This window comes from Neopsephotus bourkii, unplaced genomic scaffold (genome assembly GCF_033783945.1).
Source record: "Neopsephotus bourkii isolate Nb327-2 ecotype Australia unplaced genomic scaffold, CSIRO-AGI_Nbou_v1 NB_695, whole genome shotgun sequence".
Lineage (NCBI taxonomy): Eukaryota > Metazoa > Chordata > Aves > Psittaciformes > Psittacidae > Neopsephotus > Neopsephotus bourkii.
The window spans coordinates 220,299-245,482 of record NW_026901194.1 but is presented as its reverse complement, the minus strand read 5'-3'; the positions used below and the strand labels follow the sequence as shown (position 1 = coordinate 245,482).

Genomic DNA, 25,184 nt, shown 5'->3' with positions numbered 1-25,184 from the left:
TTCTCTTCTGAAGCAACCATCACATTAGTGGTGATGATCTGGGAACAAGATCATGGCAGCATTAAGTGGGAAGGGCAGTAAAAGGTTTATAAGACTAAACACCTTTTAAGTGCAATACGCACATACAAGCAGGAGCCTTTCCAAGGGAAAACCCTACTTCTAACTTCTTACCTAAGATAAAGGGGAGAGCCCCTTTCCCCCTGCCAAGGCTGAAATTTAAGACTAATCATGGATTAAGCTACAGAAGCAAGTTCTTTGTCTCTGCCATGTTTAAATCTGTGTGAACAGTGACTCCACAACAGCATAAAAGCAAGCCCTGTTCATCATTTCCTTCCAGAGAAAGCCCAAAGCAGCAAGTCAAGTCTTGCTCCCCATAAATGTGCTAGAAACATAATAAATATTAGTAAATTCCATTAGACACTACAAACCCAAAAGCCTCATCTGGGGGATGGGTGAACTTTTGACACAGAGATGATTGATTTCCAGTAGAGTTAGAAATGTAATGCTTGCTTAATAGAAGTAAAATACATGTATTTAAGTCTTCCTCCTCACCAGGAAGCTGCAATACATACGTTTCTGTCTTGGTGTGACAACTGTGGTGACAACAAGCTACTGAACAGTGTTAAGGTAATTAGGTCCTGACCTACACTGCTCACAGCTAAGTACACATCACTGCAACATGACAGATGACCCCTCGGAATTGTACATCTCCAAAGAGTGAAGCAGAAAAGAATGCACAGAAAAACACACCATGCATAATGATTCTCATGTGCCAAAGGACCTTGTGTTGGGTCACTCCTGTGCTTGACTGCTGAAAATCACCTCTGTGCATGCAGGTTTTAATGTCTGGATATCCTTTTTGGATTCTCAGGCAGAGATCACAATCACAGAATGGATGGGTTTGGAAGGGACCTTAAAGCTCATCCAGTTCCAACCCCTGCCACGGGCAGGGACCCCTTCCACTAGAGCAGCTTGCTCCAAGCCCCTGTGTCCAACCTGGCCTTGAGCACTGCCAGGGATGGGGCAGCCGCAGCTTCTCTAGGCATCCTATTCCAATGTCTCACCACTCTCATAGCAGAAGTTTTTTCCTTTTATCTAAATATCCCCTCTTTCACTTTAAGGCCATTCCCTCACCATGTGCTCTTGTACAAATCCCCACACCGGATTTCTTGTAGGCCCCACTGTAGGTACTGGAAGGCTGCTAAAAGGCTTCCATTTGGAAAAGCTCCATGAACAGCAGCTATCGTCAAGAGCAGAGTGCCAAGCTGTGCCCAGGATGGAGGCGGTGGGGGGATCACTATCCTTCCTATTCCCAGTTCTTGCTCTATATCCTCTGCTACGTGTTGCTCTTACCTTGCTCCTTCTTAGAGAGTTCTTCCCATCAGCGGTGCTGAAAGCAAAAATCCCTCTCTGATGATGAATCTGGTGAAGTTCCACTACTGAACATGACACCGGACTCCCACACACTCCCCGGAGGCCAGTTGAGCCCATCCCTTCCAGCTCAGCCACTTCCATGCACTGCTTCCACGAGTCTAAGGTTTCTAAGAACTGGCTCCAGGTGCTGGGAAGTTCAGGATGCAGCTAAACCAGCTCGTGTGGCCTTTAGCCTGCAAGGGCTGAGCATGACAGGAGAAACAGAGTTCAGGTCATTTAACATCAAGCCCCTGAGCTTCCCACCTCAGCCGAGCTTGGGGAATGCAGCTGTGGGGAAGTGACATAGAGGTTAATGCCCCTTCCCTGCTCTGTAATGAAGGGAGATACAAACATAGGAAGCCTGGTGGTGTGGGCTTCAAAAGCCAGCTCCTGTGGCCAGAGGTTATAGTCAAAGTCACTAAGTAAGGTCCTGTTTTCTACTTGGCCAAGGATCTGCTGTGCTTCCTTGGTTAACACTGCTCTGTCTCTTCGGAGGAACAGAGATAATAGAGATGAAAGACACTGCATGCATGCAAAGAACTTATTATCTTGGTTCACAAGTTGGCAGGAAGAAATGCAGGTCCTACCCTGGGCAGAAGGTAAGCACGTATAGCCTGCTCTGTGCGGGGTGTTTTTGGTCTGTAATCATATTCTGCTGTCATTAATACTGCACATCCAATCTGAGGTTTTCCTGATGTTTGGAGCCCAGCCACAGCCTCCTTGTTGTGTACACGAGGTTTTCCCTGTTGTTCTTGATGGCTCAGCAAACTGAGCTGCCTGTCCTGGCAGCACGTTATTCTCAGGGGGAAGAGATTCATCTGGTAATAGATTGCAAACTAAAAATCTAGTCGTGTTTGGAGGTTTGGTTGCTGGGACACTAAATGCAGGCTGCTACAAAGGCTTCTGGAGAAGTGTTTGCAAAGAAAAGGAGAAAGGATGGGTCATTGAGTCAATCAAGAGCACATTACACCAGCAGAGCCAGGTGGAAGTGAGGTTCAAACCACATGATCATGACTTTATATCAGTTTTAAGCATCAGGTCTCAAGCAGAGAGCACAGCAAGCATTACCTAAGGTAGCTATATCAGGAGCTTTCTTGGACTCTAACTGGCAAACATGGGTACGTGCATTGCTCCTGCCCACCACCAGCGCTGGTGGAATGTGTCACGCAGAGTACAGAGCTCACTGGAAAACACAGAAAATACCCAATTCATCAGCAGTATCTTTGCATACATGATAAACCCATTCCCATACAAACACCTGGGGAGAAAAGGGCAAGACGTTGCTGAAACAGCTCTTAAAACCACACACAAACAGTCCCTGCTGCAGTACATCCCCAGAAGCTCCATCACATGGACTTTTGGAGTTGCTTTTCCTTTGATCTGGAAGCATAAGCTGCACTAAGGGCCCTGCTGCCCTTTACAATTACATGGTATTTAGGGATGAAGCTTTCTCAAAACACAAGACAGCCTAGATATTTTGTTCTTTCAGTGGGCACCAGAAAATCATCTGGGTGAAGAGATTTAAAACACCCCTCTGGTATCCTAAGCTGTGCCACGTTTCTCATCATAGACAAACGTACCAAGGTTAAAGGCATCATGAGAGCTTTGTGGAAGATCTGAACCTCTCCAATGCAGGACCATGGAAGAGGAGAAGGTAGAGATGGAGAAACTGAATGATCCAGAAACAGAGCTTTTTCTGGGTTTTCTTCCAGGAAGACTGGTAGGGACACGCATACGCTTCTCCCTGACCCAAAATTAATGTATCTAGATTTAGATTAACCTAATCCCAGGTAATCGGAGCATTTCAGCCACCATCTCTCTCAGAAAGTACAGCAATCCTTCTTTCTATCTTTCCTCCGCTGGCCCAGCAGCAGGTTGCTGTTAACCACATCAGCGGAGGCTGAAAATAATTATCCTTAAAGGAAATCCAAACACTGCAATCTCCCCTTTCACTCACTACCTTATTAATAGTTTCCAGGTCACCCTGGCTTTCTGAGAACATCTGTTTGTTTTCATTACATTCAAGAAAATTCAAAACTGGTCTAAAAGAGGACTACGAAAGCGCGTTTCATGATTGCACAGCCTCCCGTCCAAAGACGTATTCAGACACTAGGGCCTTTGAGTAAAAAATGTGCATCCACAAAGGCAGATCCATGACTACAAATCTGCAGTGCATGTGTCTGCAGTTCAGAGATGGCTCTTGACCTCCACAGTCACAAGGAACAACGAGATTACCTGCAGGTGCTTTTAGGGTTTTTTTTGCCAAAACATAGAAATAAATGTAATTATGTAAAAAAGACAGCATGAGTTACCTCCAAGTCTTTGGTGCCATTGTATGAGGAAGTTGCACTCGGGCCTTTGTGTTTTTACCACTTGGTTTCTACACGTGGGTGAGACTTGAGTCAGTGCATGCATACACAGGAAAGGTCTTTTCTTTTTGTTTAAGTGAGGTCTGCACACATCCAGTCCTCACATTAGTCACAAGAAAGGGCACATTCATCTTGCTTTGTGTGGACTTGAGCAGAAGCAGAACACCAGGTTTGCCACACAGGCTGGTGGCATCATTCCTATACAGAAACATTGCTGTGACACCGATTCCTTCTGCATAAAACAATGTGTAAAGCTAGGAGATGTAACTGCAATAAGAGTATTAGAGGTACATGGCAAGAAAGAGACACCAGAACAGGACAACAGACATGCCATTGATGAAGATGAAAGATGACAGGCAAACTGCTCCAGATAGTGAAGGCTAGAGAAGTGAAGAAGCGGGGAGGGTCAACAGCATGGGGACGAACAGAAGGAAGCACAGGGAGATACAGCTCCCGAAGGGAGTTTCTAAACTAAGAGGAATGGGCAATAAAATGAATGGCATCCGGGAAAGAGCTGGAAGATGGAGCAGATACGAGTGTTCCGGCTTTCCATACATCCAGGGACAGAACCTGGCACCAGGAGCTCCCCCGGAGTCTGTCAGCACCTTCAACCCAGTCATCACTTCACAGCACAGCCCTGATGCAACTCCCAAGCTGTAACAGAAACAACACGGCTCCGCGGCTCAGATCCCAGCTCATCCACAGCCGCGGCCAAGGATGTGCATTCCTGCGCTCTGTGTTCCAGAAGGCAGCGCACTGCCTGGGTTGGGAGGCGCTGACAGAAGTTAAGCAATCTCTCATTATTCTTCGTTGTCAGAACACTGTTCCACCCAAGAACACCAAGTCCTTGGGTGACAGTCTTCGGAGAGACCTTTAGTACCTTCTCAAGTGACATCAGCTGCACAAGTGCTCATAGAGAAGCAGAAATGACAGAGCTTTGTATGTCCCACTGCACCTTGCACTGTATGCTCCAGGAAGGATGGGTTTGCCTGCGTTCTGTTGGGGTTAGGCCAGCAGCACAGTTCAGATTGTTACTGACACCCACTTGGGCTGCGTCATTCCCTCCTCCCTGCAGAAACTTGTTCAAGCAACAGGAGCAAATAGACATGAAGTCAACTGTGCAGCTCTGCTGTTTTTCCAGAGGTATCAACCTCTGCTTGTAAGTTGACACATGAGCCACCCCATCTTCCACCCATGATCCTACAGTTTCTCCTATAGTGGTAGAGTTGCAAGAATAGACTTGGGATTGCATGAAAAGTCCTGAGATGCTGGTATGTGATACTTGAGGGGGTAGGTTGTTCTAAGGAGTAATTAGCAGGGTACCCTCTACAGGGGATAATATCAGTTTTAATATCATTCTCTTTTTACTTTATCAAGTAGGCAGCACTTGTATTTAGCCTCTTTTAGCCTCAGCTTTAACATCACTCACTTCACTATCCAGTGCCTGGCTCTGATTTTCTTGCCCTGCTGCTTGAGACATGGAAAAACAAGTCCGGTGTCACACAGAGCAATGTCACTGGTATTTGATCTCTTTCAAGAGAAGCTGTATTTCAAAGCCAAACCGAATGTGCCATTCTGTTTACCATGGGCAGATGGAATAACACGTGGTGCCTGGAGCTGCCCAGGCTGTGGGACAGCACACGCGGTGGATGCTTGGAGGCAGGTTTCTGCAATGGATTCTCTGCAATTCGGACACTACTTAACTACATTGCCATTTATTTGGTTGTACTCTTTTTCCAAAGATTTTCTCAAGTATTGGATAGTAACATTAATCAACAATGCAGCAACCCACCAAACTTGTGAAACCTTCCTTTAACATTATTCCCTAGCACTGGCGAGACCACAGATGAGCCTTAGGCTTTCAATTCCAGACCAGCACATACAGTCAGGATCAGTGCCATGGAGCAAGAGACCTTGCATCCAAACCACACTGCCCAAAACTCTGCAGGGATCCTCTTTGACCTCAAGAAATACTTTAGCTGGGAAAATAAGTAAATGCTGTGGACACATTCAAACAGCTTTAACTACTGTCCTAAAGTGCAAGGATTTGTAAGGCTCACAAAAGCACATCCTGACCTTAATATATTCACTGCTGGCTTACATGACAGCTTATTAAGATCAGAATCTGCCCTTCTTGTATTTTAAGAGCATCTAACATATGTGCACTCAAGTCAAGAGCAAAGTGACCGTGAACCTCAACTAGCCTAGGATGGGGTCTTGTCCAGAGCCGACTGCACTTGAGAACAGGCACAAAGGAATGAGCATCTGGGAATTGCCACTTCCCAAGATCAAAGCATTAATTAAATACTAGCTTGTTCTCATGAGGAGAATCTATGGTTGAGAAAGCACCCACCAGATGGATATTGGAACTACAACTCAAAAAATGAGGGAAATACATTCACAATGACATTCACTGGTTTGCTCAAGGGATGAAAAAAGGTTATATTTTCATGAGGAGTGAAAAGCTTTTGATTTATTTGCCCTCCTCAGCAAAGGAAAACCAAAAATAATCCTTTGAGTTCAGGTCAACCAAAACACATGACCAATCCGTTCTGGCTTAGTAGTCTAGATAATCTTTCCCTTTTGCAAAAAAGGATTAAAATGCAGGCAAGTTATGAAATGAAATGCTGCTCCAAAATGGAAGGATATGAATATTTAGTTCTAAAAATGTTGAAGCAAAACATAGCTGCCCTTTACAAAGAGATTAGCTACTAGTGCCAATTCAGTAAACAGTTTCAGTCAACCCCAAAATTGCATTTCTCAGCAAATAACTATTTATCCTCAAAAAGGTTGCCCAAATCTATGCAGACTCCAAAAACAAAGTGCTCCACTGTTTGAGCTCAGAGAAAATCGCCACCACTGCAACCATGCTAATGACTTGGATCCTCCCCGAATGCTCCCAAGCCGTTACGTGGAAACATTTTTAAGAACTTTGATCAAATTGATCTCTTGGTGCTAAATTTTGTTCTTAGGAGGAAAACAAGAGCAATAATGGTATTTTTCTGCTTTATTCGGAAAAAAAAAGGGAGTGGGATATGGGAATTTGCCTGGTACCCGTAACAGGCACATAAACAGGTTGAACGATCCATTCAGAGATACCCATTCTGAAAACCCATGACCCCCTTACCTGGTAGTAATATTGTTGTATTGTCCTCTCTGCCAGCCCATTTGATGGGTTTTCATAGTGGAAAAAATTGAGGGATTTTTATAGTGGTGGCTTCACAGAAACAAGCCCCAGTAGATGCTAGTGGCAGAACTGTAGTCCCACTTGGGTTTAGTTTGTTATGGGTCTTTTAATAGTGCTGACAGCAAAGTCCTTTCATCTTCTGGGAAAACAGCAAATGGACTTTAATAAGAGAAGAAACCCATGACCTCGCCAATTAAAGCCCTTCAAACCAGGCATCTCAGCTCCCTGCAAATCAAGACTCTTCCTCTGTTCCCAGCACTGCATCTGCTCCAGCAGAGCCCATGAAGAGAGGAACCAGGACCCAATATTCACTTACTACCTAGCAAAATAAACACCCACATCCATACCTGGAAAAGACCTGGTTCTGTGTGAAGGCAGACCACAAGAGATCAAACATCAACAATAACAGGATCTAGTCTTGATCCTTCATGGGGAATAGCATCCAAAAAATTAAAGCCCTCAGAAGCAGCACAACTTTAAGTTCATACCACACTAAGATGATCTTGACATGCATAGATCCAAAAAGTTTATGAAAATACTGCCTAGAAGATACACAAGAGAAAATACTCACCCTAAATCCCTGGAGTCTGAAAAACGATTAAACAGGAGCTGAAGAAGTTTATACCTGAAGTTTTGATCTTGTGTCTATCAAAGAAACTAGACTAAATATTACTGTTCCAGATGGGAAAATCTGCACAGTGAAACTTGAACCACATATACAGCCAGCTCATGCCTGAGGCAGCAAGAACCAGTCTCTTTGACCAACTCTACAAATCTTCCATTTAACCCAGTTTAGTCATCTGAGGTAAATCATTTGTACGCATCTCTGTAAAGAGAGGCCTGGGAGATGGCAGAAGACAAGACTTCTGTTTTACCACCACCCCAGCCCTCCAGTGGTAAGTTATCAAGAGTCCAATGCTGCTCTTTGCTTTACAGAAAATGTCTTGTCCCTAAAGAGGGATCCCCACACTGCACTGGGCAAGCTTAGACGTCCTCTCTGTCTTTTTTTCTCCCTCTCACTCCTTTCCCAAGACTTTCCTATTCTTCATCACTAGCATCAGCTTTCCCAACAAATTAAGATGGCTGAGGTTGGAAAAAAATAGCCAACATTTGACATCACATTCCCCAACAATGTGTCTTGGTCATCAGAACAAATCCAGTCTTAGCTCCTGGCAAAGCTCCTGTTGGAAGAAGATGACCTCTCAGAGTAGGTCAGCATGACACTGGATTCACTTGCTTCTCAAAACAGAAGTGTAAAAAAAATGTAGATAAATAAAACAGAAAATTAAAAAATACCTAGGGTCTTATTCTGTCCACACTATAAACTGGCTCCACACTGGGGAAATCCAGCTGATTTCCTTGGAGCTGCTCACAGTTTACATCACCATGAGCACCAGAAGAGTCTGGCCATTCACTGTGCGTGCTTCACAGCGCTGGCTCAGGGCCATAATGATCTGATCTCAATTTACATTTTCATTAAGCTTGTGGGTGGTTCAGAAAGAGGGTTTTATTGGGCTCAGAGACAATAGGGTGCAGCTGTGAAGTTTGCATCCGGATCTGAACTTGCAAAGAGTTCAAATCCAGGGTTTTGGGTCAGATCCATCTCAAGCATTAGTTTTCTAGATATCAAAATACCACCCTTGGGACTTGCAATAGCAAAGCCAATTCTGGCTTACAATGGTGTAACAGCATTGCCCTCCATGGAGTCTGTCCTAATTTACACTAGAGAGAGATCAAAATTCATGCCAGGGCAGCAGGGAAGTTGTGCTTTATGTTCATTGCCACGATTCCAGTGGACACAGTAACATCTGCTTGCTCCAAACCAGGAAAATATCCTAATGTGCTTCCCATCCATTGGTTATTATTGCCAGAACAACTCTAAATGCATTTTAAGCTACTATTTTTGTTTTGGGAAGATATGCACAACTCTTCTGCGCTCACATCCAAATGGTCTTTTGCATCCTCCTCCCTTTCTCCCTGGCAGCTGCTCGTGCTGCATCTGTGCTGGTTGTGTGAACCGTGCTAAGGGTGTGTTTTTATAGCTGGGAACTGGCAGTCAGTGTCTTGGTACCCGCTGTGCTCTGGCCACTGCTTCATCACGGCTCTGTGCAGGTTTAACCAAAGCTTCCCAGGGCTCCAATCATCTCATGCTCTGTGGAGTTTTGTGCTTTCAGGGAGGGTATTACAAAAGCTCCACAGTCATGGACTGAAAATGAAGAAGGGGGGAAACGCAACATCAAGCTTAGATTCAACTCAGCATTGAGCATATTTTGGCCAAACTAAAGGGTGTATGAGTGGGGAATAGCTTTCCAGTGACAGCCCATGGTGAGGCCATGGGGTAACCAAAGCCCGGGAGAGCTTGTAAGGGCCACAGGAGCTTTGATGCAGTTCCCAAAGCAGTCAAGATTCACAGTGCCAACGAGCCTTTGGATTGAAAGGAGAGTACGTTACTGGAGGAGCAAGCCCAAGGATGTTCTGCAATAACTGCCCGTGCTCACATTATTGGCCCTTTTGAAAGGGAGGCAAATGGAATGAGCATCAAAAGAGGTTTAAGCAGCTCCAGACCTCTCATGTGTGCCATGAGCAAAGATGGACACCAGCTCACCACCAAGCAAGAGATGGACAGTAACTGATAACCTTGCCAGATGAGACTTCTAAAGGCTTTCAGCACAGTAAGATGCAGGGCAGCTCCTAGCAACCATCCCAGTGGATTTTTCTGGGACTGTTCACCACAATTATTATGTTTATTAAAAGTCATGGTAGGTGCACATCCACATCTTCAAACACTAAGAATTCCTTTGAAAAATCAGTAATATGACAATATTTAAAACTCTAATCTGCCTCTATCAGAGAAGTGTATCAGACAATCCTGATTCTCTCCATTCTCCATTTTGTTATGAAATGAGCACCACAATTTCCACTGAGCTAATTGAAAATGGTGTCATCTCAGTAAACTATAAGCAAAACAAAAGTTTCTCTTCCTGTATATGTACCAGCTTTAAAGGACAGACTCTTATTTAGCAGTGTGTAAATTCAGCCATTTCCATAAAAGAGTTTTGTTTGATAACGATTAGACCAGGATTTTCACTTCAAGATACACCCATGGATATCTATAAAATACAAAAGCCCCTCTGATAAGCAAGATGATGAGGTTTTGGGAGGGAAGTTTGCCACAGCAGGTTTCAACCTGCCTGACTTTTCCAGGCCTTTTCAGAGGATGATGGATGCTACAAGCAGACCTCTACCTATGCAGGAGAAAAGGATGCTCCAGTGCACCACCCCTGACATGAAAACTTCATGTTACAGAAACCTGGAGGCAGGCAGAGGTTTCCAAGCAGTGCAGGCAGTTTGCTTCTTATCCTGAGGATTAAAGGCCAAGAAACATCCGAGCCACCAGCATCCCCATATGGCCAGCATGCCAGAGCTTATGAAAACACATTTAAAATTAACAACTCGTGCAAAACCAGCTATTTCAGATTTAGCATTGAAGCATCTGCTATCTTTGAAAGAAACCTATGATTCTATAAACCTCCCAGCAGAAGCACCGGCCGATTGCTGACATTAACTGTTATCTTTCCCCCATGGTGGGACTAGCAACATTACTGACCACCTCTCAGCACATGCCGGCTCTCACTGCACCCCAGCCGTGCTCTACAGCTAGGGAAGGCTCCGTGACACCCCGGGGTGCTGGCAGGGATCTCCAGCACTGTGGCTGCAAGGGGAATTTGGCCCAGTATGTTTAAGTACATGCAGTTTAAAAGGTCAAGTTGAGAGCTGCTTGCACGCTCTTTATGTCTGGAAATGGGAGGTAAGTGCAGCCATTAAGTGTGGCTAAAATACATCTTAGTAAGAGATTCTTGGAAAGTCTTATAATCTCAACTGCCTTCACCTTTGGCTAGGAGCAAAGAAAGACTTGCTCCCATTTAGTCCGTCTCAATCACAGGCATGGGGCCTTAGACAGCTGCATCAAGCTGATGCTGGTGGGAATTAATACACACAGAAATTCCTATGGAAAGCCAGTCCATCCCCTCCTTACTGTGGGGAAAACTGTGATTATTATTTATTACTAGTATTATTTTTTAACGGCCAGATACAGGTTCAGGAGTCAGGGAAGCAGAACCATTGCTGCCCCCTGCACCGAGCTAGCAGACAATCAGGGACAAATCCTGCCTGCACCCCCAACCTATCTAGCCTCAGCATCATCAGAGATCGGATCAGATCCCCTTGGCACATTGCTGAGGACAGTGGCACACCAGCTGCTGCAAGCATTTCTTCTGCTGCCATTACCACTGTTTAGTCAGGTTTCAGAGAAATATAAAAATATGGCAGATTATGCACCTTTTCTATGCCACAAAACGCCCCTGTGATTTCCAAATGACTTATGAACTGTGACTATATACAGTGACTTACACAAAATTCTTGTTAACCAATTACCCTGACAATTTTATAAAGACAAAAATGTATATTCACCAAACAGACTACATTACTATGACACTTCTATTAAAGTCTGATTTGTTTCAGATGATGCTGCTAGCAAAGAGAGCAATGGGACAATTCAAAGAAAACTCCACAGGGACAAAGATTAGGGGAATTCAAAGTATTTCTCCACACATGTAACCAAAAATAAAAGGAAACAACAACCTACAGACCTCCCTGCCACAGAATCTCATAGAGGCCAACAGTCAGTGGGATTCAAAATCATTACATATAAATACGTAAAGCAAAAATATGAGGAGTTCTAATATCAAAGATTGAGAAAACTCCTGGAGCTTGAAAGAGCTGTACTTCTGAGAGTTAAACCCCAAACCCTTCTTCATCAGATCAGCCCACCACTGGAGCAGGTGGTCCTGGAGATGGTGCTGCTTGGGTGAGCTGATGGCAAGAGCAGGGTTAGGGCTTTAAAGGTGCTGGGTGGAAAGCCTCAGCTGCACCATCCCCAGGTCCGTACAGCCCATGGCTCCTGAAGGAGAAATGACAGAAATAAAGGGGGAAGAGTGAAAAGAGCAAAACCAGGCAGGAATTCCTTCCTCTCATTTACCTTTGAGGAATAGCAGTTGGCAAGCCTAGGTGGCCCAAAACTGCCCACTTCAACATCAATGACCCTGGCATTCTCCATCTCTGGTAACAAACCTTAAATCCCATCACAGGGGTGTCGCACCAGTCTTGAAACTGGTGCAAAACCCAGATCTACAACACAGCAACTGCTCCAGCACAGCCCTAGGTAGGCAGAAAGTTAAGAGCACACACCTGGAGCCATGCCAGCCCAACCCAGCCAACATCTGGCTTCACTTTATCCTTTCTGCTGATGCTATGCATGAGGATACATAGCACCCACATTGTCCTTTGCAGTTATCTCCTCTTAGGATCCTCACCGCAGAGCTTTGCTTTCAGCTGTTGTGTTTTGTTTGGTATGCACTAAAAAAGTGGTTTTTAATTAAACATGTTTTAAATTGTTAACTTTGTTGACTTTAAATTAATTAAAGTCATTTTTTTTTTCTGGGTACGTTTCTGATTGTATCACATTTAAACCAGACCTCCAAGTCCAGATCTACATTTCTGACATTAAACAGAAAGTTCTCCATAGAACAGTTTCCCAAAACTTAATTACTTTTTTTAATGTTACTGCTTTTCTGCCTTAGGGGCCAGTATAGGGTCTTGGGACAGAGATGCCACAGTCCTGAAGCTGTCCACAAAGCGAGGACAATGGCAATGCCAGGTTCCTGCTCTATCATTTGGCAGGTGCTGTTAAGAAACCACCAGTTTCTCAGGCATAGCTCAATCCCTGACTCTTGAGCTAGGGTGATAAACAGGGCTGCTCAGACTCTTCACAATGTGGAGAAACGCTCAGATCTCATGCCGTAACTGCACAGAAACCCTCTTTTCTCTCATTGGTTTTTACTGTTAGGTTACCACCTTCCCTTGAATATTTGAGCCAATAAAGGACTTTTCCAGACTGGAGAGCAGGTGCAGAGTTTGGGGATTTTACAGCCTGGGCTTTGGAAATTCTAGCTGCAAAATGCATCAGAACTGGAGCTGTGCTTGCCTCAAGGTGTTTCCAGAAGAAATAGCCAAGCAGAACATAAGGAGGCACCACGGCCTCCTTACAGCAGCCAAGCAGCGGAAGCCAGCCCTGCAATGCAATCAAACAGCCTTCCAAAGCCATCATTAACTGTCTGCAGGCAAAGGGAAGTGCTGTCCGGCAAAAGAAGTTGGAAGGATCAGCAAAAAGCTCAGGGAGTTCAGCAGGCTGCTGCTGAGCGGATTAGGTTACTGTTAGTTCTTAGAATTCCTTCCATAGGGACACTTACATATATTGAAGCCTGCACGAAAAAGCCACGCGCTGTTCAGACTAACCAGCCTTTAAACCATAGATCTGAAACTTAGGATAATGGACAGAAAAGCAGATGCAAAGTCCCATTCAGCATCACTGGATACTGGCTAATAAATCCGCCTTGGAATTTCCAGGGACTTAGCGCATCTTGACTGCATACCAATACTTTTCTTTCCAATACACTTTGTCAACACAATGACATAAGCTAGTGCATACATCCCAATACGTGCAGCTCTTGTCCAGCTCTTCGTTTCACTTGACTCACCATAAACATGCAACTCCCACTCTTTTGACTTCCACTGCCATTAATCTTTGCTCCTGGGAAAGTTTCAGCACTCGGTTAGTTTAAACCTACAGCAATGAAGTCATGCTCGGGGCTGTTGGGGGAACTGACTCAGAGGGGCAGCAACTCACCCACCCGAGGCAAACTTGTCCATATCCAAACACTCATTCCTGGATCCATCTGGTCTGGAGGGCTGTTTTAAGACACTGGCCACTGAAATGTGTTGGAGAGGGCTCAGCACAGAGGTATTGGGAATGCTGGAGAATTAAGCGGTGTCGGAAGACTGAACATGAGTGTACACGTAGGTGAAAACAGATCTCCACATTTGCAACTCTCTGCCGCTTCATGCCTCAAGATGAGAGGTGGAGATACGACTTATGTCTGTGCAGCAATCTGGGAAGACTCAGCTATTGCTCTTATTCTCATGCTTCTGTCACAGATTGAGGCTAAAGTTAGGAGAAAACCTAGATCAGATGGGAGCTTCCAGAACTGCTCTTTGGCAGAGCTGCCCAGGAGTAGACACACAGTAAGGACAGTTTTGTTTGGCAACTTGCTCATAGAAGTATATATATATATATATATATATATGCACACATATATATGTTAAAACCTTTGGCAAGTAAAGGATCATAGACAGAAAAGTTGGTTGGCCTTCCTGGCTGGGCAACAACATACTTTAAGTTAAAAAATAGACTCTGAACTGAATAAGATGAGGAAAAAAACCAAACCAAACACTTTATTTGCCTTTGAATCTGCCTTATGTATTGCTGATGCCACAAATCAGTGTCACGATAAGAGCATGTTACTCATGGAAAGCAGTTGATCAACAAAATATAATAATGGCACACCTTTAGGGAGACATATTAGAGACTAATATCTTTTCAGTCAGGCCCAAGCCCCCATATTTATTAATCCACTCTCATGATCTGGAATAAATTGCATCCAGCATAAACCACTAGGCTGAGAATGCAAATGATGCAAAAGAGCAACCACATGTTTCACTGTGGAGCTCTCTTTCTTCCCCTTTCCCTTTAATTCCCTGATACTAATCCCAAAACCTTCAGACTTTCCCTTGCCTCCAGCTTCTCACTAGCCTGGGAATCATATCAGTGCCTTGACAGTTAATGTGAATTTCTTTCATATTGAGAAGAAAACTGCTCCATGGTTCTCTGAAGCACTAAGACAACTCCTAAATGTTGCCTTAAAATGTATAAGTTTTATATATGTGCCTAAAAAGCCTGTTTCAGCATGACAGATACATAAAATAAGTTACAGACTTAAAATGGTGCCATTTCCATGTAAAATGCCCGTAAAGGTATTTGCTCTGTTCCTTACATCATGTAAATCACTTCAAGAGTACTCCAGGAGGCCAGTACTTGGCCAATATAAAGCAGCCTAAGAAAGGAAGCAGCTTCCATGTGTAAGGGACCTTTATGGACAAGTTCCTAACATAAAGTGCCTCCATCCACCTGGCTGTCTAAGAAAATTAAGTTCTGATGGGCTCCACAAAACCAACCCACACTTCTGGGGACGTGGTGCTTGGACCCAACACCACAAGTAGTGAAAACCCATTATATTTCTGCAACAACAGGACCAGTGCTAGAGGTGCAGTCCAAAGCATAATGAGTTACTGGGAATGTATCCAGTGATGACAATGGGCTTTACACCAGAAACCATGTAGGATCTGGAAAGATACTTAGAAGATTCCTGTTCTTAGGTGTCCACGTGCTCTTTGGCATCCTCTGAGGGAGCCTACCTGCATCTGTTGTTGAGTTGTACTGCTTCAGAAATCTAAGCATATAAATTAATAATGAAGTTATGAGCACAAATAACAAAGCCCTCATGGTGTTTTGCAGATATTCCCTGACATTCTTCTTGCACAGCAGCTATACATGAAACGGCATTTGCTAACTGAACACCACATCCACACATTAATACGGTGGCATTGAAAATGCTTCCAGGTTTCAGTACTGGTGAAAGTGTGTGCAAATGACACCAAAATTTGCCTATCAGCATTTGCAAGGTGGTGGTGTATGTTATTGCACACAAGCCAGACCCGCTATCCAAGAGCACACAGGTGAAGCAATGCCTGTTCATTGCTATTTCCATATCATAAAATAAATGCATAGTGTTTTACTGCAAGTAAAGCATACTACCTGAACCACAAAAATCTCTGCCTTGGGGAACATAAAATATTAAAACAACATACTTAGGTACAACTGCTGGTGAGACAGAGAAGGGTAGAGATGCTTTAACTGCTGCTCAAGGCATAGCTGGAAAGCAAATTGCAATGGGAGGTTGTGCTCGGTCCTGAAGGATGTGGAGCAGATCAACCTTAAATTAAGTCACCTCTACTATAAAAAAAATACACATAGAAGGACCAAAAAATTACAGGCAGGATACCAATGCCCTAGCTGAATACTCCAGCCACTAACCACAGACACAAGCTCAAAAGAAAAGTGGATGAGAGAAAAAGTGCCCAGATACAGGAGAGATCTTAGGCTTCAAGATCTTCTTTGGACACGTGTACACATCACAGGGCAAAGATCTCTGCCATCCAACCAGCTGAATCTTATTTTTTTGCAGGTTGTCAGATTCACACAGTCACAAAATAATGGTGGTTTGTCATTTTGAGCTAAACTCGTATTTTCACCATCACAACTACCAGCAACACCATCACAAGAAAAGTAAAACAGAAATCAGCACATCTGGTTTCAGTGAAATGCAATTTACCAATCACTTCCCTAATCTTTTTCCCAAGGCTGGGAAACCCATCCTATGATACAGCATTGCCTTTCTCAGGTACAGTGAAGTAACTACAAACCTCTATAAACCTGATGTTTAAAATCAGTGGATTCCTGCATTATGTGATTATGTGGTTAGGCAGTTTATATTTAGGTTTTTATTTTCATGCTTTACTCGTCATAGGTGGGAAAGCTCTGCATAGGCTTCTCTCAGCCTTTTCTTATCCCATCGTCCATCCTTGGCAGATATGGGCAAGAACAGATCCGAGATGCTTGCAGTCCACGGGGAAGTGCCAAGTGTTCACAGCACTATCCCCAGAGTCCCAAAAGTCTTGGTGTGGGGGATTCGGCATGTGCTAAAGAGACTTCTCAAGCCCATCGCAATGCTTTCATGCTTTAATAACTCCCCACCCGAGGCTAAAAACCACCACAAAAATGAGAAATGATGTCAAAAATCATGAGAAACCAAGCAGAAAATGCAGCTGACCCTCCCCTCTCACCCGTCCAGGCACGCACATCACTGGCCAATCTGTGGCGTTGGTGTGTCAGTACAAAAGTGTTTGCTCTCCATGAACTGACTCATGAGTTGGAAATCCGTGAGCCACCACAAGAGTCCTGACGCATTTGTCGAGCCGATGGTCAGAACATTATACTCTGATAAACACCGGGCTAAGAGAGAACCTCTAAATTTTGCTTGAAAACAGATGCTTTTAGCCAATGTGGGAAGAACTGCCCTGGTCTTGCGTCCTCAAGGATAAGCCCTACCACTCACCCAAGCTCTCAAGATGTTTTCCAAGCTTGTCAATGGCTCTTGCTTCCACGATACTGCAAAGAGGAGTAGGGTATACTCACTCTGCAGTGCCCTGATGGGAAGATAGATATGAGCTACCTCTGAACAGAGAATAAAACATCTAACTGGGCTTTTAACATCCACTCCAACTTCTCTGCATACTGCACAACAGCCACCATGCTTCAAAGCACTGCTTCATGTGTTCCACAAGCTCAGCTTCATGCCCAAAACATGAAGCCAGGCTTCCCCATAACTCTTTCCAGCTACATCTCTTAATCCAACACATACCTTTTCTTGTGTTAGATAACACAATAAAAAAAACTGAGAACTCAGAGAAGGAAATCTGCTATCCAACTGGGTGTGGCAGGCCGAATTAGTTTCCATCCACAGCTGATTTTCCCCTGTTTTTAAAGTTGCACGGTTTTCCTTTCAACTGTTGTCTTGAGCATTTGGATGCCCAATTAGTAAACTAGCAAACCCAAATCCCATAGGTACCTTGGCTCCATAAAAGTCATGAAGATACTCATGGGAAACAGTTCTATCCAGAGATAAACACGCATCCAGCAAACAGAACTGAGCACACACTGTTGTGCTAAGCAGGGAAGGGAAAAAAAAAAGAAAAAAAGAAGAAGGTATTGAAATCTCTTCCCTAGTCAACAGCCTTTCAAAAGCAATTAAAAACCCTTCTAGGCCTGTGGATGTGACCTGAACTGGCAAGTCTGGCAATGCTCCGGTTGTCAGAACAAAACACCACGAGGACTGCTGTTGTTGGGAATTTTGCCATTAAAAAAACCCAGTCAAGAGCAACAACAACAAAAAAAACCCAACTCACCACTTTTAGAGCTTTGTCATGTTCCTGTCTGTTTGAACCAAGATACTGGATGTTTGCATAAGCTTCTGGCAGAGACCCAGCTCTCTGCAGTGTAAATACAGCCACAGAACACCAAGGTTTTCAGAAGTTGTTTCTTCAGTGTGTGTTAATGTGGCTTTTCAGGCAGTGGGAGATGGAGAAAGACTATCTGCAAGGAATCCTGTGTTAGTCTGCTTTATATAAAACAGCACCAAGCAGCAGCCAAGTTGTCTCAATTTCCGACTCTGACTTAAACGTTTACCAATCTATCTCATTGGAAACCCATTGCCTGACATTCTGACAACAGGGGTTGTTGAAATTAGAGATGCTCAGGCCTTTCTAAGTTGGTTTGCAGAGACAGATTCCCAAAGCTCGCTTCGTGGTGGTCCTCCAGAGATTTGCCTGGCCCATCTCCCAAACACTGCGTGTCTCCAGGCTATCACCAAACTGCATTAATGTTTCCAAGGGAGATGGGTCTAAACCGGAGGATCAGATCCAAATATCCTTAAAGTGGATATGAAATCCAAACCAAATAACTCAATTTAAGCTTCAGACTTGTTCAACTTTCCTCTTACAGGAAGAGAAGAAACTCCACCTTCCAACACCTCCAAAACTGGAAGTACTTTTAACATCTAGATCTTTCTGCTACAGGCATCTAAGCCAATATGTTGGAGGTTTAACATCTGAAGAAAATCAATCACAGAGCTAAGGATCTGGACTAGGACTCAGGAGGCCTGGAGTCAGTTCCATACGTCTATCCAAGGTTAATCTCTCTCAATTTTCAAACAGCACATGCCCACATCAAGACCAATTTTGTAACAGAAATATTCTTACATAGCAAACAGTCCAATACACCAAGTGGATAAACAGAGGGGCCCATTCTTCAGATGCAGCTGAGACAGGCCAAAGATTTGGAAACCTGACAGCTTTTTGTCATGCGGGCATGTTCAGGTTTGGATACGAAGTCAACATCTCCAGCTAATCCATAAAACCCGCCCAAACTTCACAAGCGTGAAAGGCTGACATTTCTGTAAGCTCTGTGTAATCAAAGTGGCAGACTCCCATCCAACACAAGCAATCACTGACAACTTGTCCATCAACCCTTTTTAATGCAATTAAAACCGTTTTAAGGTTTGCAATTAAGGAATGTATCCCATTCGCCCTGCCAAACATTTCAGTTTGCAGAACAGGGGCTGAAACGGAGCAGCCAGGTAATACCTGCAAACCCATAACACAAAAGCAAATTCTGATTCTCTTCCAACAGCACACTCGTGTCTGCATGAGTTCTGTTAAGTGAACACAAGGTAATTATTGTGAAGGCATCATGGTGACAACTTTTTACCAACCACAATCTACTGTGGACACTCTTCAGTTTAATCATGCTATTACACACATGTATATACACAATTTGCTCTAAGGTTTGGGCCAGCCACAGCACAGCCGAGAAGCAAAGGTTCGCTTAGTTTGCTCACAGCAGAGCAGTTCTGAAAGGTCAAATAAGGGGACATCAGAGTGCATTTGCAGTGGCACAATCTCGTGTTTCTAACACATCTTTCACTCTGAACAATGATCAAGCTAAACAATTCCCAAGCTACATCTGAGGACTTTTCAGATTAACTTTTGCCCATGGCTGTTAGTTGCAGCTACAACTTCCACAAAGGGTTGAGCAACCTTCTGTAATGAAGGAACCAGGAAGCTGAAGGAGTTGTACACTGCTCTTTACAAGCATAGAGAGACAGTCCCTGACCTGGGAAGTTCACTAATTAAATATAGAGGCAATATAGGACTCAAAGGACTAAAAGCAGCTATGAAACAGTACTGGGCAGTTTGCTTAGCACTGTCCTAAATCTGGATGCAGTCTAGCATTCTGAATGAGGAAGATGAAATGGCTTTAAAGGTACTTGCAGAAATTTTGTCCCAACTTGACAAGCAGTATGAGGAAAGGCTAAAAACGGCCAGAAGGGAATAAGGAAAATCTCCAAAGAACAAAGGAACCCTGAGAAAAGTTGGAGAAGCAATAAGAGTCAGAGGATGGTGATGGTGACAAAGATACTGATGAAGGGTGAAGCTGCCGGAAGAGGAGCATGGCCACAGCAGAGATCTGGAGGCCAGGGACAGATCCCCAATTGAGTACAGTTTATGACTGCATGCAAGGGTAGCCAAACCAGGTAGAGTCCAGAAAATGAACCAGTAGAGAGGAACCCAGCACCTCCAGTGAGCATGGAAGTGCAGAAAGGGTGAGAGACCACATGGAAACTCAGCAGGGGCTTAAGGGCAGCAAACAGAGCATTTACAATGAAGCAGAATAACGTGTGTTCTGGGGAGAGAGCCAGGAGAGAGAAGACCAAAGTAACAGGGAAGAAAGAGTGAGTGTTTTATGAGTTTTCCCTTGGAAAAAGCTCGTGCAGAAAGGGCAGCGGGGGCCAGAGAAGGAGAGTGTGGAGAGCCAGAGCAGCTCATCTGCTGCAGGATTTAAGACCCCTGCCAGCAGCATCCCAGAGGCCATGCTCAAAAGTGCCCTTCAGACAATGTGCGAAATGCACTCACCTCTGAGTTCACCTTTCCTGGGAGGGAAACCAAGAGCCTTTTGTGCTCCAGCCCTGAAGCACGGAGATGGATGTTAAACAATGGATTTTCCTCCTACCATGTGTAGCCAATACGGAAAGGCTAAAAGCAGTTTACGATTGCAAGTCAGGAGACTTCCCATTGTGCCAGCTCTACACATGACACAATTTCTCAGCAAATTGGCTGGAATTAATGTACATAAGTGCCCAGTTTAGTTATTAAAACATTTTGCAGCATGTTCTAATTTAGACCTATGTGACACCACCAGACTGCTGACCTTCCATCAACGTGCAGCTTCCAGCAGGATCTCTTCATAAAATAGATTCTGTTAATGCAATAAATCCATGGTTCAGGGAGAACTCTACAAGGCTCCAAGTGAGAACTAACACACAAGCCCCACAAGGTTCCAAAGTACAGGCTGCAGTGAGAACTAACACACAAGCCCCTCTTCAATATAACTTTTTTCTCTATGAATCTACAAGATACACATTCACAAACTCATAGTGCTTTCTGCCTTCCCTGCCTGGTGACATGGATGATTTCACCCTCAGGGATGCATGATCTTTAACCAGACAGTAATTGCCTTAAAATCCCCAAGACCTAGTCACAAAGCTCCCTTTAATTTGAGATTGGCTCAACCACAGCAAAGCCAAGAAAGTCACTAAAGTCCTCACATTAAATCCATGCCATTGCGCTCCCCTTCAAACTCAGGGCTCAGCTCTGTTAACAAAGGAGGAGCGGTTCGTGGCTGCCATGCCCTGGAAAGGCATTTCCCAACATTTTTCCCAAAGTGGGCATGCAGAAAAGCAATAGGAAATAGAAGTTAAAAAAAATTGATGGGAAAGGCAAAGCTGGGCTGGTCTCTTCCCCACTGCATGGCAAGACATACATCACACTTGACATGGTCAGCAGCCACTGAAGAGAGACTTACATCCCCCTGCCTTCCTTCCAGTAAATTCCCAACTGGATCAGTGTTCAGGCTAGGTACGGATCACTGTCCAAAACAGCCATTTCAGATAATTCAAAAGTGTATTCATAAGTTTTCTGAAGCAGACACAACAAACAAGCCAGCAAGCAGCTTTTCAACCTTCAGAAGCATCCTGTTCCTCTACCTCCTTTTCCTCCCTATATTTTCCAAAGAAACACAAACTTCTCACCAATGTCCAGTGGTTTTTCAATATTTCTCTCCCTTGGGAAGCATACCAAGAAGAGCCTGTTCATCACAGAAGCTGCCATTGGGCTTTCTGCATGACAGTACTATGTTCATCCTGCCTTGTGTCCCTGCTCTGGTGGTTGACTGCACTCAAGACCTAGCCAGTGTCTAAGGGTTGTCCACACAAAGTCCTACCCATTTCCACATTTCCTGTTGTTCTCATTTCCTGGAGAGGGAATCGATGTGCCACCAAGAAACCTGTAAGCAGCCCTTGCCAGCTCATGTCGGTACATGGACCTGGGTGAAATGACGCAGCAGGCATCAATAAAACAAAAACTCAGTAGCCCTGCTTTAAAGTACAAGAAACACAAATAACTCCCTATAAGTAATCCTGCAACTTTTATTGCAGAGAAAAACATTTTTAAAGGTATGGAGCTCTTTCATTTATGTATGTGCATCAGAGATCGAATTTATGTTTCTCTTGCAACTATTAATATAAGCAACTAATCCAGCACCAGCATCCAGGATCCTCACAGCATTTTAGAAACCCAGAAATATTTATGATCAGGCATTGGGTCTCTTAATATCTCAAAGCAGTATTGGAGGGCCTGACTGGAGAATGCACTTTAAAAGATTTACTTCCCTCCCACTGGGAATTCAGTGTCTGAACAAGGAACAAATTCTGAAATGACATAATATTCCATAAAAGAAAAATATGGCACGAATATTTTGTACGGACATAAAAATCATAGTTTTAATTAAAAAGAAAAACATATAGCAGTCTTATCAGGGTTTTTGGCAAGAAATAAGTGTTACATTTAGTGTTATACAACCAAAAACTACTGGAATTTTTTATGCTTCATTTTTATCTACTCTGAGACACATTTCACAAGCAGAGTAGTTGGAAGGATCTTATTCTGGTTTTGCTTAAAAGAATAAAATATATAATTGTATTCACTAAATACACTTCAATCGTGTCACAACAGATCAGTGCCCTCCTGGTCACTGTCCCAAGTCCCTGATGGAGGGAAGTTACCTCATGGGGAAATTCAGCCCACCCTTTTCACAGCTTGGCTCATTTGCCAGTTTTCAGTGTTTGCCTCGTACCTTCGTCCAGTTTTGGTTTGCATCGATTGCAAGTCCAACTAATTTCTCTTGGAGCCAAACTCAATGACTCAAACATAACACAGTCCAAGGCATTAACTTCTGCCTGGTTTTTGGTGGAAATCATATGACACTTTCCCTCCTTTGGCTTTTTGCATGGTTCCTACCTGCAAGTGTGAATGACTTCAGCTCCTTCAAAGCACCAACTTAGGATGGGTCACGCTCCATTTAGACCCATGTTTGTTCTGTTTGTGTGAAATCCCTTCTCAAGCTAAAAGCAGCACATTCTGAATGTTTCGCAGTTCTGAGGGGTTCTAGAACCTCGTGTGCTGTTGCCTGCCAGCTCTGATCAGTTACCTAACAATGGTTCCCAGTGCTGAAGGCTTCTAGAATCATGCTACCTACCAGCTCTGATCAGTTACCTAACAGTGTTTTCAGTCTGGACACTACTGAAAAGTGTCTAAAGGTATCAGAGGTGCTTCTTCATTGTCTCGATGAGAGCCACCGCTACTCACAGAGAGCATCACATCAAGCAGACTCTTGTGTCCCTGCCCTGTCCTGTTGCTTAACATTCCTGTTATTACCCAGTGGAACTAAAGCTTCACTGACTCACTGCACAATTACCTGTAAAACCATCATGCTTTTGTCATGCCAGCTCACTTTGGCCATGCCAGTGGCTACCATCACCACCAGCAACTCCTGAATACGTGGAAGGCCACACATGTTGTCTGTAGCTATACAAGGCAGCAATCTCAGCTGCAAAAACCAACACTTGAAGTCACAAAGAGGTGGACCAGTCCTCTGTTCTCCGTGCCAATATCTTGATAATATATCCCGATACCCCAACCACTGAGTCAAAGTGTTTTCAAGCAAAGCTGAGTCATCCCAGAGCTATTTTGAAGCAGGACTTTCCATGCCCTATTGTGCCCCTTGCAGCAGAGCTCAGCAGGGAGCTGCTGTCTGATCCCACAAAGCAGGACAGAGTTACAGAAGTCTGAAGATGACTCATGTCACACACATAAGCCTGGGCTTCTGTTTTTTATTTTTACTTTGACAAAATATTCAGCTTGCCCTGCAGCAAACCTATTAGTCATGCTTGCTTCTGGGAACGGTCAGAGTCCAAAAAGGATCAAGAGTTATATGTGGTTTCCGGCCTATCTATCATGCTTCCCTTAGATGGAATATAGGTCACCTAATTTCACCCCTGAAAAAAAACAAACATTTGCTGAGAAAAATCCCCTTCAGATTCCTGAGAAACTTTTTGGAACAGAATACTCACTCCCCAGCCTCAAAACCAAACTCTGCCTCATTTTTAAGTCAGAAATGTTGGAGTTAAAGCACACAATCTCCATCTTTTCAGAGGAGATAAATCCAGAGAAAACAGAAATTATCCAAACCAGCAAGTCATATTAGCATTGAGGTAAAATAAGACCCAGACAATGATTAAGGGCTTTAGTGGGACCCTTGGGGCATTCTGCAGGCACAAATTATTTGTTGTATTTATTGCAATAGTATTCTATGATTCAACAAGGATAAAGCCATCTGCTATAACTTATAGCTATAACTCACATATAACATGACTCTCAAAGCAAACACATGCAGTCATTGGGATGCTCTGTGGTATGCAGTGACTAATTACTCCAAAAGCAGACACTGGACCACAGCATATCCCTAGGCAAAGGGTCTCCAAGATTCCTTTCAAAACCAGAGAAGACCCATGTCTCAGCCCTCCTTCTCCACATGCAAAACAGGCTTTTAAACACTAGATATAGCAAGAAGTAGATGCTTTTCTCATCCTTTCATAGAACAACATGTCCTGGGGGAAAGGGGTGGAGTGTTCTGATTAATAAGCAAAATTAAAAAAGAAGATAAATTCAACTCCAACCCACTTCCAGCCTTCGGTGCTTGTAGGGCTCCTCCCTTAAAACTGCTCATCCCATGTTCTACGCTCATCTCTCTACAGACCTTTCCCATTTCCTCCCCATCCAGGTGGGCTGTAAATCAGTGGCCATCAGAAGGTCAGCAGATCTCACTTAACCGTTTTCCATCAGAGTCAGTGACTACAAACAGGATGTTTCATGCAAACACCAACAGCTATTTGTGGTATCTTACGGTGGAAGAAGTGCCGTTTCAGAAAAACACCACTGAAAACAGCACTAGCCTTTACAAATTACTCTCACTGGGATGTAAAGAATGTGACAAGTTTACACAGTTTCGGTTGGACCGCAAGTGCCTTTGCATTAGAAATATAAGTAAGCAACTTAATCTGAGCTAGACCTTTTCCCAAAGAGCGAGAATCCCTCAGATTTACTGCAACCCACCCAGATTTTATCTGACACGCTGCTAATCCAGCTAACTTCTTCTGAGCTACCAGCAAGACAAAAAAAAACACTGT

General features: G+C 43.9%; 1 long non-coding RNA gene across 1 annotated transcript in view; it reads right to left on the bottom strand.

Annotated features, from left to right (window-relative positions):
* LOC133212425 (uncharacterized) overlaps positions 1–23,131 on the bottom strand; it is a 66,632-nt gene extending 43,501 nt beyond the window's left edge. The window contains exon 1 of the long non-coding RNA XR_009725468.1: positions 22,957–23,131. This is a non-coding gene — a long non-coding RNA (uncharacterized LOC133212425). The remainder of the gene's footprint in view (positions 1–22,956) is intronic.
* Positions 23,132–25,184: the final 2,053 nt, after the last annotated feature.